General features: G+C 44.1%; 1 protein-coding gene across 1 annotated transcript in view; it reads right to left on the bottom strand.

Annotated features, from left to right (window-relative positions):
- Tmem178b (transmembrane protein 178B) overlaps positions 1 to 13,074 on the bottom strand; it is a 431,719-nt gene that overhangs the window by 215,548 nt on the left and 203,097 nt on the right. The window lies entirely within an intron of this gene.

Raw genomic sequence — 13,074 nt, 5'->3', positions numbered from 1 at the left:
TTTCTATGTCCCTATCACCCCTTTAATTTAAACATTTTATTATTTATGATATTTTATCTCCACTGGAATTTATAATAACTATGAATGTCTACTGTGTTCCCAGTTAAAATCCCAGCATTCAGGAGGCTCTCTACCACATGTCGGCACTTATTAAATGTTGACTGAATGAATCCATGAATGGACAGATGAATGGTCCATCTCAATCCAGGCAGGAGAAATGTAAGTTGTCTCAGCAGAGACCCCAGCTCACTTCATACCTGATTTTTCTTGACCTTTTGTTCTAGTAAAAGGCTCTAGATATCAATCTGTACACTCATCCTGGCACACAAAGTTTTCAATCCCCCCCCCCCAGGGGACGAAATTGGAAAAATAAGAAGAGACTGTTAACTTTCTCATCAGGCAAACATTTTAAAGTGTGCTTTATTTTGAAATTGAGCTCATACTGGTAGACACCTTGAAAAGAGTGGAGGGAAGAGAGTCAGGCAGAGTTTGACATTACACTCCTGAAAACTGTACATAAAATACACTCCTGTGTATTATGCCACATCTTCCCACTGCCCCTACAGTTACTGCTCTCCTTTTGTGGGTGCCTTTCAGAAAGACAATGACATGTGAACTTTATGTTTTATCACCTCTTTTGAGAACCAGTGATTTGAAATACTTGAGAGAGATAAGAAACTTTTCATATTATAAAATGAAAATCATTTTATATGGAGAAAGAGCGCCCCTTCCAGAATCCTCTATCTTGTGATTTATTGCTGCTGTTAAAAGTGGGTCACCTTTACCTGGGTTCTGAAATCTAAAGAATATGCATTCTGAAGATCACTTCATGACTCAAACATCTCTCCTTTTGCAGTAAACAATCTCAAAACGAGCTGAGGAGAGTACTGGGGAGATGGCTCTGTGCTGAAAGGCACTTGTTGTTTTTGCAAAGGACCCAGATTTGATTCCCAACACCCACATGATGGTTCCCAACTGTCCACACTTCAGTTCCAGGGGATCCCACACCCTCTTCTGACCTCCACAGGAACCAGGCATGCAAGTAGTCCACAGACAAACATACAGGCCAAACACTCATACATAAAATAAAATAAAAGTCGTTTAAAAATGAAGCTGATGAGAATTGAGTTGTCTCTCCTGGGGACTTCTAGGCAGCACCTGTGGGCAATGGCAGTCATCTCAGTGAACGAGCTGTCCAGGACCCTGGAAGTCCCAGTGACAATAGCTACCAGGACTTATCTCTAAGAGACCATTTCTCACACACATTCTCTATATGCCATCCTCAGATGCCAAGCAAGAAAGAATGAGTTATAATCCTCTTAAGAAACAAAGCAGGCTGGGTGTGGTAGTGCACAACTTTAATCCTAGCACTCAGGAGGCAGAGACAGGTGACTATCTGTGAATTTGAGGTCAGCCCGGTCTACATAGTAAGGTCAGGACAGCCAGGGCTACACAAGTGAGACCCTGTGAGGAGAAGAGAAGATGAGGAGGAGGGGGAAGGGATGGGGAAGGGAGAGAGCAATTGCCTGGTCAGGCAGAACCCTCGGGGTGCAGAACACACCCAAGGTGGTTCAGTGAAAGATGGTATACAGAAGACTCATGCAGAGTTAAAGGAGCCTAGAAAAGCGGGTGAAGGCCCCAGAGATTGGCAACAAAGCGGATCTGTTATTGCTTGTGGGCCCAAGGCACAAGAGGAAGGAATCGTAAGTGTGGAGCCTGGCAACAGCTAGGGCTGTGAGAGAAGAGCCGCCTTGCACAGGGCTGCAGCTGCAGAGGAAGGAGAGGGTGGAGCTGGCACAGGTAAGATTGCCACCTGGCCCAACATGCCTTTTAGGGCTTTCTGGTGATGCCTCTCAATGATCAAACCCAAGTATAAGACAGGGAGCAAGGCAGCCCAGACAAGCCGTCCATTGGAGGTCTGCCTCCAAGAGCTAAGAACACACCTAAGACAAATTCAGCAGAACCTGCAAATAACTCTGGATTGAGGGTCAGGACAGTAGGGTACCTGGATCTAGTTGAGCCACCACGGCCTGTGTAACTTGGGAAAACCTGCGACATACTTCTAGAAAAGAGTATACTACAGAGTCTCTGTGACAGTGTCTCAGTTTTAACACACTATGACAGCTTATCCCAGGAGTGATGTAGACCTGAAAATTATCTATATCTAAGGGAGATGGAGAACCAGTAGGAACAAGTTAACTACTATAGTTACCATCGGGCTTTAACTCAGAGCCCTTCGATCTGGGAAACAGTCATTTTATTAACTCCTAAATCCAGGTAGATGTCCAGTCCATAGGCATTGATACACTGCCCAAGGAGTTCTCGTCCCTTACATCTCAACAACTTTATCGCTAAAGTGCCTCACATATCCTGCCTGGTTTCCCTCTAGGCTGTTGAAGAGTTCATAGCTTCACTCAGTTGCCTTGTTCCTTTGCAGAGCAGCAAACCTGGCTCTGTGAGAAGAGGAGGCGTCTTGGGCCCCCAAACCTCAGAGGCTTTGTACATGGGAGAGTATGTAAATACCCAGTGTGGTGGAAAGGGGCTGGAAGTCCGCACCTAGTGCTTGCAGACAACCTTTTCTATCACAAGACTCCATTGCATTATTTCTCAACTGACCTGGCCCCTGCTAGCTAGTGGGCCCAGGAGCCTCTGGTCTGGAGGGTTATTCTCTGGGACCTCTAATGCGAGGCCTTCCACCATTTCCTTGTCTTGATATTTCTAATGACATCATTCATCCCTGCCGCTTTACAAAATCTTCCTCCTGTTATTGCCAAGCAAGGTAGAAACAAGTATGAGCAGCCCATATTAAAAAAAAAAAAAAACATGATGATGAACCAAATGCTAGAGACATGACTTCCCTTGAGCCCAGGAACAGTGAACGGAGTTCATCTTCGAGGATCCAGCTAAGGTCTTTAGGGTGGGAATTAGGGGAGGGCAGGGATCCAGTCTTAGAGAACGTAGTTTTTGCTTCGTTCTTGGTGCAGAGGATTGAATCCAGGGCCCTGCATATGCTAGGCAAGTGCTCTGCCAAAGAGCGACATTCCCGGCCCTTCAGAAATGTAGTTTTAAGGCCGAAGATACTGGCCAACTAGAGCTTGCTGACCTTGGACGGAGGGCTGTGGTCTGGAACACACCGTCACAAACAGTTAAGTGCAGTGCAGGGTAGATGAGTGGGGTAATAAAAACCCTAATTTTGTTTTATAAGTTTCCTATCGAGTTATTGTGCAATGTTTTACTTAATAATTGTGGCTCAGTGTGTTAATAATGTATACCTAGGCAGTAATTTAACTGGCTAAAGTGGTTACCTGGGAATTCTATATCATGCACCTAGTAGGTCCTGGTAATAAACGTTAATTGCAATGTTTCCAGCTGCAAAGTCGCAGGGGCCATGACAGTAGACCCTGCCCTTTTCTACACCTCCTCATACTCCTAATCCCTCCATGGTAGCATCTTGGGTTAGCTCTGGCCAGTTTCCAGGTAGACGTATCATGTGTTGCCCTGGCCTTTCAACCTGTCACTTTCTAATGCACCAGACTCCTGGGGGTGGGAGGAGCGGTGCTATGGTCTCTAGCATAGAAGTTTCTGGCAGAGACTACATCTTCCTTAGGGATTGAGGGACTCATACAAGTTAGGCTGTGTCTCTGGAGATGGAGACATTGCTCATCCATCACTGTGTCTTTAGAGCCCAGCAACATACCCACAGAAGATGCCTCAGGAAAGTTCGTGAATTTGTCCTGAGTATTCCAGCCTGAGTCTTCAGGGGGAAAAAAAATACGAAGCTGGATATAGTACTTGAAGCAGGACAATGCCTGCAAATTCAACACCATCCTGGGATGCATAGTGAGTTCCAGGCCAGCCTGCACTACCAAGGGGACCCTTATCAAAACATGAAAAACAAGGCTAAACATAAGTGATGGACCAGGGACAAAGCCTCCTGGAAGCCTCCTGGGCCCCCATCCAGGCTTTCTGAGAGAACAGCCTTCTGGTACAAACTGGGAAGAAGCTGGCGATGCTTTGACACTCTATGTTTCCAGAAAAAAAAGGACACAGAGAAATTAGACACATCAAATTCAGAAGGAAGTGAGAGGGTCTAGAGGGAAGGATGGGACTGGTTGGTCAGGCCCCACATGGGGTTGGGGTGGGGGGAAGTGTGTAAAGTAACAGGAAAGGGGAACATGGCTCTGTGCATCTTAGGGAGGGGATGAGGGAAGAGCCCTGGGTGCCAGGTGCTCAGCAGGAGCCTCTTGCTGAGATAAGTTGATTGTGGTGAATGTCAAGATGCCTGGAGGGGATTAAAGAAGACCTGGGAGGACCTCCTGCTTACCCAGGAATGCATCAGACACCCTGCTCTGCACATTTCCCTTTGAGCTCCGAGAACAAGGTGATTCTGTGTTCCATCATGCTTCCTCTCCTTAACAATTCATTTCTTTTCTAGTCCTGTCTCTGTTACATAGATAGGGCATGCTGTCATGGAGGACACTGTTCCAGAACTGCAGTGTTCAGTTTGAACCTCGGCTCTGCCATTCATTAGCTGTGCAACTTTGAACAACTATTTAACCTCTCTGTACTTTCACATTCTTATCAATGATAGTAACAAAAACCAAGAACAAGCATGCGAGTGCTGTAGCATCGACCTAGAAGCTCACTGTCCATGAGACTGAAGAACTCAGTTTCCACATCTGCAACAGCTGTACAAACTGGGTAGTTCAACATAGCCACCTGTGCAGGTGGTTAAGAGGACTGAATACAATCAATATACAATATCAGGCATAATTGTTCAACAAATATGAGCCATTGTTTATTATCATTATTATTATTAGTAGTAGTAGTAGTAGTAGTAGTATTACTACTACCAACAACAACAACTGGAGAATCCTTTCACATGTAAATACTTTCATTTGGGAATTTTCATTTACTTAAAAGGAATCTTGGGCTGAGGGAGGGTATCACTACTGGTAGATCACTTGCCTAGCATGTAGTCTAAGTTCAAGCCCCAGAACCACAAAAAGGAGACGGGGTAGAGGATGAAGAGTTGGAGGAGCACGGGGTGTGGAAGAAGAGTGGAGGGGAAGGGGAGTCCTGGAAGGAGGAGAGGTAAAGGACAAAGAAAAAACAGAACCTCCACAGAGGAGGTTGCTATGGTTTGTCCCCACCAAGACACATGCTAAATGTGGTGGTGTTGGGAGGTGAAGCCTCATAGAAGGTATCTGGTGCGTGAGTGTGTGAGTGTGTGTGTGTGTGTGTGTGTGTGTGTGTGTGTGTGTGTGTGTGTGTGTGTGTGTGTGCGCGTGCGTGTGCCTGCATGCGTGGAGCTAGGCCCTCTAGAGTGGGCTGATGCCTTTGTCCTGTGAGTGAGGGCTTGTTCTCACAGTTCATGAGAGAGCAGGTTGTTGTGAGGGATGGCTGCTCCTGTACCCTGCCCCTCATGTTCTGCCTTTCCTCACATGTTTTTGCCCCATCCCCTTGTAGAATGAACGGATGTAGTGTGAGACAAGAAGAGCTGAGAAGGTGCTGACCTATGATTTTGCACTCTCTAGCCTCCAGAACCATGAGACAAAATAAACCTAATTTCTTTATAAGTTACCCAGTTTGGGGTACTCGGTTATAGTAACAGAAACAGAACTGAGCAGCTTCTGTAAGTTTAAAGTTTGCTTCCTTCAAAAGTGGACTACTTGTGTTGAGTTAACCTCCACTAGAGCTAGCCTCTAAATCATCACAACAAGCTTAGATTGAAGTTAAGTTTCAAAAGTAATACAGCCATATACAAATTCTTTGTAAAATTCTGTTTCTGAAATCCATCACCAGGAAAAGGATAAAAAAAATCATGTCAACAACTGTTGGATGATGGATGACTTCCCATTTAGAACAGGGAGGTGACTCCTGCCACTTTCCAAATGGCCCCATCCTTGGCTGGGATATCACCATGAGACTCATACTTCTGAGTGATCACCCAGTTTGTTGCCAGCCTCCAGCTTAAACCCACTCTGAATTGGGCTTTCTCCTACCCTTCTACCCTCAGCCACCCCTGCCTTGTCCAGCTAGGCTTGCTCTCCACTCTTTCCTGTAGAGCCAGTGACATCCAGTAACCATGTAACTTGTGGCTCCAGAGTCTCAGCAGAATCTTCAACACTCGAATGAATGGATGGATGGATGGATGGATGGATGGATGGATGGATGGATAGATGATAGATAGATAGATAGATAGATAGATAGATAGATAGATAGATAGATAGATAGATAAAGAGATCCCAGCTCTATGTACACAGTGGAGAATTTGTGATTTAAGAAAAAGGCCACAGAGGCCATGAAACAGACACAAAGGAAAAAGGAATGCAGAAGAACATCACATATACATTAGCAAAGGACTGATCAGTGCTCATGGCTTAGGGGGCCACACACAGTCTTGTGAGAGTGTCTAGAAAGCCCCTGACTAAGGCTGTCAGATTTAGAGGGGGGGACAGAGAGCGGGAGAGATGGCTCAGCAGTTAAGAGCACTGGCTGGTCTTTCTTCCAGAGGATTCAGGTTCAGTTCCCACTACCCTCTGCATCTCCACCTGCACCTCCAGTTCCAGATGATCCAGTGCCTTCTGCCAGGCTAAGTGGGCACTAGGCACACACATGCTACACACACACACACACACACACACACACACACACACACACACACACACACACATCCATTCAGGTAAACACCCATACACATAAAACTGAAAAATCTTAGAAAGACAGGGAGGGATAACTATTAACTTTAAATTTTAGATAGGCAAATCTTTATCACAGTATGTTCCAAGTATTGAGGAGGGATATCTTTATACTAAAAAGAAATTATTCAGTGGTCATCTAAAATTCAGATTTCACACAGCATCCTACCTAGCCTGGCAGGTATACTTCTGTTTCATTCTGGTGTTAACTGTTCCTACCTCTTGTAGAAGCTTCTAGAAGTCCCCCCCCATTCACTTTCCACCACATTCCCCACCGGAGAGTCAAATCTGAATAAAATATGTTGCCATCATCTTTCCCTTTCCCCACTGGCATCACCATCATCATCACCATCATCACCATCATCATCACCATCATCACCATCATCACCATTATCATCACCATCATCACCATCATCACCATCACCATTATCATCACCATCATCACCATCATCACCATTATCATCACCATCATCACCATCATCACCATCACCATTATCATCACCATCATCATCACCATCATCATCACAACCACCATTGTGAAAAGCCTAAAGAAAATTTCTTTCCCATGTGACAGAGGGGAAGCTAGAGTCAAGCATCTTGGGCAGAATTTGAGCTTGTGTAATTTCTGAGAGGTCTAGAGACGGGCTCCAGGGAGTGTGCTGCAGTGAAATTTTTTTCTGAAGCATTCATATGTCAGAAACATAGTCTCCAAGGCAACAGAGGGAAGAGGTGAGGCCTTTAAAGGGTAATTAGGTCATGAAAGCAGAGAGAATAGATAAATGCCAGTCTCCTGGAGAGGGGCTTATCCTTCAAAGTTGTGTCCCTCCACTTGTGCGTGTGTGTGTGTGAGTGTGTGTGTGACTGTGTGTGTGTGTGTGTTTATGTTGTTGTTATCTCCCTCTTCCCCCTCTTCTCCCTCTTCCTCTCCCTTTTCTTCTCCTCACTTCTTACTTTTTTTCTTCTACCTTCTTCCCACAGAACAACACAACACAGTAGCTCTGACTAGACTCTGGCACAATGCTATTGGAGTTTTAGCCTATAGAACTCTGAGGAAAATTCTCTTTTGTTTTTAAAATAGCTTTATTTATTAGGGGTGTGTGTGTGTGTGTGTGTGTGTGCATGTGTGTGTGTGATGCTCACAGATGACAGATCACATGTGGAAGGCAGAGCACAGCTGTGTGGAGACAGTTGTCTTCATCTACCTTCACGTGGGTTCTGGGGATAGAATGGGAGTCATCATGCTTATGTGATACTTTCCCCACTGAACCCTCTAGCCAGCCCAAAGCAGTGAAGATGGACAGTGCCTTACCTAAAGTAATTTTAAAATACTTTTAGTGGGCAAATTTCATCTTTCTACATAGATTAGCCCTTCCTCGAGGATGCATACTACTCAAAATACCCTTTTCTAGTCTCAAATAAACACTTCAAATTGTACTGGGCCTAACAAATTCCTGAAATAGTGAAGAAAAAAATTGCCATTTGCTCAATGTGGGGAAATAGGTCATTACCCTGAAAGAATTTTCCAATCCCACTTTACTCAGGAAATAGTAAATATTTGATAACGTGATTTGGTCTGGATGAATAAGAATGGCTCTATCAGGATGAGCTATTGACAACTCGGAGCATTGCCATTCCGGGTTGTGGTCCAGGACCTGAAAGAGATCTGACTCTTAAGCGAATCATCACCTCAGAGACCAATCCTGAACAAACTCTAAGCTGTGCTGGATCTAAGCAGTTCCTGCATCCCTAGAAATCACCATGTCACAGGTTCAGTTGGAATCTAGAAACAAATATCAACAACAACAAAAAAACCACTCTCTCTCAAACTCTACTGTTCCCACCGCCACCTTGTCTGGCAATGGTTCTGCGACACAGAAGTGGAGTCCAACCCCACATGGTAACATTTCCATCCGGAACCTTGAGGACATTCTTAGGACCATTTACACAACAAAAGCAATGCGGATCTTCAAAAATTTGGAAGGAGACCCACTTACGGCATGCTGATTCTCTTGTCTCTGTTTCTGTCATACAGACATTCCCAAATCAGGCTGAGCTCCTTAGGGGGAGCTGGCTCATGTGTACAGTGTGGCTGTACTTGAGCTTGGAGACAAGTGGACACATAGAAGCACTGTTCGCAGAGACAGTTCACAGCAGAGGCTCCCCAAAAGAAAAAGGAAGCACTTCTGACTGCAGCAATGGCTTTCCTTGCTATAAACTCAACAGATCCTCAGAGACTGTGGTGGTTTTCAGTTTCAGATAAATCTCTTCCTTGGTAGCCTGGGTGCAACATAGTGAGCAAAACTATGAACATTTTATATATATATATATATATATATATATATATATATATATATATATATATATAATTATGAAATTATAAAATGAAGAACAAGACCAGGTGGTGATGGCTCATGCCTTTAATCCCAACTCTCAGGAGGCAGAGGCAGGAAGATCTCCATGAGTTCAAGGCCAGCCCAGTCTACAGAGCAAGTTCCAAGACAGCCACGGTGATTCCACAGAAAGACCTTGTCTCAAGAAACTAAAAGAAAGAAAGAAAACAAAAACAAACAAACAAAAACCTCTCTATTCACAAATGTCCTTTCTCAGTCCTCCCCTGGAAGCAACAGAGGTTCTTTACGATCAGGCCTCTGTGTGGCTCTGATTCTCTTCCCTTCCTTAGCTAGTAAGGTAGCAGTCCACACTGGAGGTGAGGGGAGCACTTTCTACCCCTAAGCCCTCCATACAATGCTCCTTCCTTCCTCCCACCTCTCTGGACAATCCCCTTGTACCTCCTGTTGACTTTTTCACTGTTACTGCAGCCTGGACTCCTGCTCACCTTCCAGTTAGGATCCTGTTTTATGATTTCATCATCCATCATCTCTATTCCATAACTTTAGTTTCCATCCATAGTTCAGTTTCTGTGCCCACAAACATCCAACTGGACACGTCACTCTCACAATCTCTACCTGTCCCAAACTCAGATCATTAACCTGTTAGTTCTTTCTTCTTCCTTTTCTGGATGTCACAACAAGCACTTCTTTGCCATACTTTTATCTGAGAATGTAATAAAGCCTTGAACTCTAACTGACTTATGAAGACAAGCTGTAGACCTAGGCTATTTTACATAGGCATACTCCCAAGTTCTAGGGACCCAACATACATGGAGTTTTTAGAATATACCTACCCTTACACATAGTGAATGACCTGATCTTTATAAAAACCTTTACTACCTTGTAGAAAGCAAAAATCTAAATATTCAGGCTTGGGAAAAATGAAAAGCCCTCAGTAAAATGAATAGGATTGGAGTATGTTCCCCCAAAATAGCCACATGGCCTCAATTGATCCCGTCCTATCAGCTTTAGTGGAAGGCTAAGAGCACTGAGTCATAACTGGCGTACGTGTTCTAGAGGACACGGATACCTGTACATGTTTAATAGCAAATACAGATCTGGATCTTGATGCATCACGTGAAAGGACACGTAGATCTTGACTTATTTGTGGAATGTAAATGAAGCATGGGAATACGCCATTTTCTCCCTTCCCCATGACGGTTAATAGTACAAATGCTTGGTTTAACTTCTCAGAGTCATACCTGGGTAACTGCCTGGCAGTGGAAAAGGGGCACAGATCTGGACTCGGGGGCCAGCGCAGTAGAGGAAACCAAATGAGTACAGCTGACTTCAACAGTGGAAAAGAAAGTGGTGGCCGGCAAGGCCCACAGCTTGCCCAAGGTCACACTTTTTCTGACCCTCGTTAACTAAGGAACTTGCCCCCACCTTCATCTTCATCCAGCGACATCATCCAGCACCCTCTGGTGGCGTTCCTACAGCTTCATAAACATTTCGCCTCCTTGTCTAAGATATGTCCTTCTTACTCCCCATAGCAACTATAATCATATAAAGCAGAAAGGACAGAGTGACAGGAGGGTGGAGCCACCTGGGTTCTTCTGTTTATTCTTGAACAAGAATCTGATTGCTGGGGTCCGAGGACAAAGTAAGTGTCCACCCAGCATCCCTTCCAGTAAAAGCCCAGTGTTCCCATGGACCTCTATGGGCTCAGTAGCAAGGGCAAAGCTTTCCCTTTGTAAGTCAGCAACTTGTAGAAAAGGAGGTAAATCCAGCCTCATGTGAAAAGTTTACTCTCTCCCATTTTAATTATTGGGAACTCAAAGCTATCTGATATTAGAAAGAATTAAAAAACATACAAACATTTGGTGACTTCATTAGAAAAACTGGAGATGAAAGGAAAAGCCAAAAGTCTAAATAAAAAGTGAAGTGGAAAAAACAGCATCAGAAAGGCTAACAACAAAATCCAGAGCAATTAAAAGCTAAACAATGTTATCAAGCCTGATAAAGACTCGGTAAAGTTGTTAAGGAAGATACACACACACACACACACACACACACACACACACACACACACTCCACCACCACCACCAGGACAGCCACATAGAGAGATGCTGTGATCAAGTCTCTATTGTCCCATGTACACTGTGATCGTTGTGATTCAACAATACTCTAAAAGACTCTAAAGAAGCCCCATGTGGTGACTCATTAGTTGAATTGTGGCTACTGTGATTTTTTTTAAAGTAAGTAAACCTATAAATGTTCATCAAACTTAAATTTAAATTTAAAAAGCAAAGCTGTGTGAAGTCTTTTTCCACTAAGCATGACTCCATGTGACAGGACCACTTTTCCTTCTGCTTCAATGTCAAATCAATTCTTTCAACAATAAACCAACGTCATAATACAGATAGGAATATTAAACAGAACAAACTTCTTTTCCTGCACTCAAAATAGTTACTTAAAAACTTTTAAATATGTTTAGAGGTACAACCGTATATGAATCCACATTTTCAATTATTAAGTTTTACAAACCAAATATGGATGAAGAATTTTGGGTTAAAACTTGGTATACAAATTTGGAAGCATTTCCAGTATAAAATATATTGTAACTAGATTGTAAAACTTAGCACCAATAGAGAATGAAAAATATCTCATTGATAATTTTTGGCACCAGGGCTAGGGACTAACTCAGCTGGTTAAGTGTTTCTCACACAAGCCTGAGAACCTGAGTTCAATCAGAAGCACTCAAGGAAAAGCTAGGCACAGAGGAGGGATTGGGACACCAACCCAGCCACATAACCTTCAACCTACACTCTGTCCTGCCTATGGAATGTGCTGGAATAAAGGTGGCATAGAGATTGTGGGAGTGGCCAACCAATGACTGGTCCAGCCTGAGACCCATGCCACAAGAGTGAGACCCTCCTGATACTGCCTGGAGCACAAGGACCCAGAGGCTGGATGACCGAGAGACCTAGGATGGAACCAAACACAACTGTAGGGAAAAATATGTCAATGTCACAATGTCCAATGGTATTCTGCTGTACTCATAGATTGATGCCTAGCCCAATAGTCATCAGAAAGTCTTCACCCAGCAACTGGTGGAAACAAATGCAGAGACCCACAGTCAAACATTAGGCCGAGCTCAGGGAATCCTGCTGAAGAGAGGGAGGAAAGACTGTAGGAGCCAGGGGGGTCAAGGACACCACAAGAAAACTCACAGAAATGACTAACCTGGGCTCACAGGGGCTCACAGAGACTGAACCAACAACCAGGGACCCTGCATGGGACTGACCTAGGTCCTCTGCATATATGTGACAGTTGTATAGTTTGGTCCTTTTGTGGCACTCCTAATAGTGGGAACAGGGGCTGTCTCTGACTCTTTTACTGGCTTTTGGGACCCTATTCCTTATTCTGGGTCGCCTTGCCCAGCCTTAATACAAGGCAAGGTGCTTAGTCTTATAGCAATCTGATATGCCATATTTTGTTGATATTCGTGGGAGGCCTGACCCTTTTCTGAATAGAAACAGAGGAGGAGTGAATGGGGAGTCAGGGAAGGTGGGGGAGAGGAGAGAGAGGAAACTGTGATTGGGGTGTAAGATGATAGAGAGCGGCGGTGGGGGGTGGGGGGAAAGAACTAGGTATATTAGCTCTTGTAATCTTAGTGCTGAGGAGGCAGAGACAGGAGGGTCCAACAACTTGGGGCCAGCCAGTCTAGCCAAATCTGTGACCTTCGGGTTCAGTGAGAGACCTTACCTCAAAGTACAAGAGGAAGGAGCAATGGAGAAAGAACACTAGACTTCAACTTCTGGCCTCCACAAGTATACACATACATGTAACACACACCTACACAATCACAATGCAAACATGTCCATACATGCACACACAAATAATAATGCTTTGCATTAGTCATGGAAACAGTGATATTTTGGGATATATAGGATTTAAAAATACATTTTTCAATTTGCTTATTTCTTTTTTAAAATATGGCTAGAGGGAAATTTTAAATGATAAGTGTAGCTCAAGTGTTT

This window comes from Peromyscus californicus, unplaced genomic scaffold (assembly GCF_007827085.1).
Source record: "Peromyscus californicus insignis strain IS unplaced genomic scaffold, ASM782708v3 Scaffold_6__1_contigs__length_162567912, whole genome shotgun sequence".
In the NCBI taxonomy this organism is placed as follows: domain Eukaryota; kingdom Metazoa; phylum Chordata; class Mammalia; order Rodentia; family Cricetidae; genus Peromyscus; species Peromyscus californicus.
Note: the sequence above shows the minus strand (reverse complement) of the source record. Positions and strands in the feature narration are given on the sequence as shown.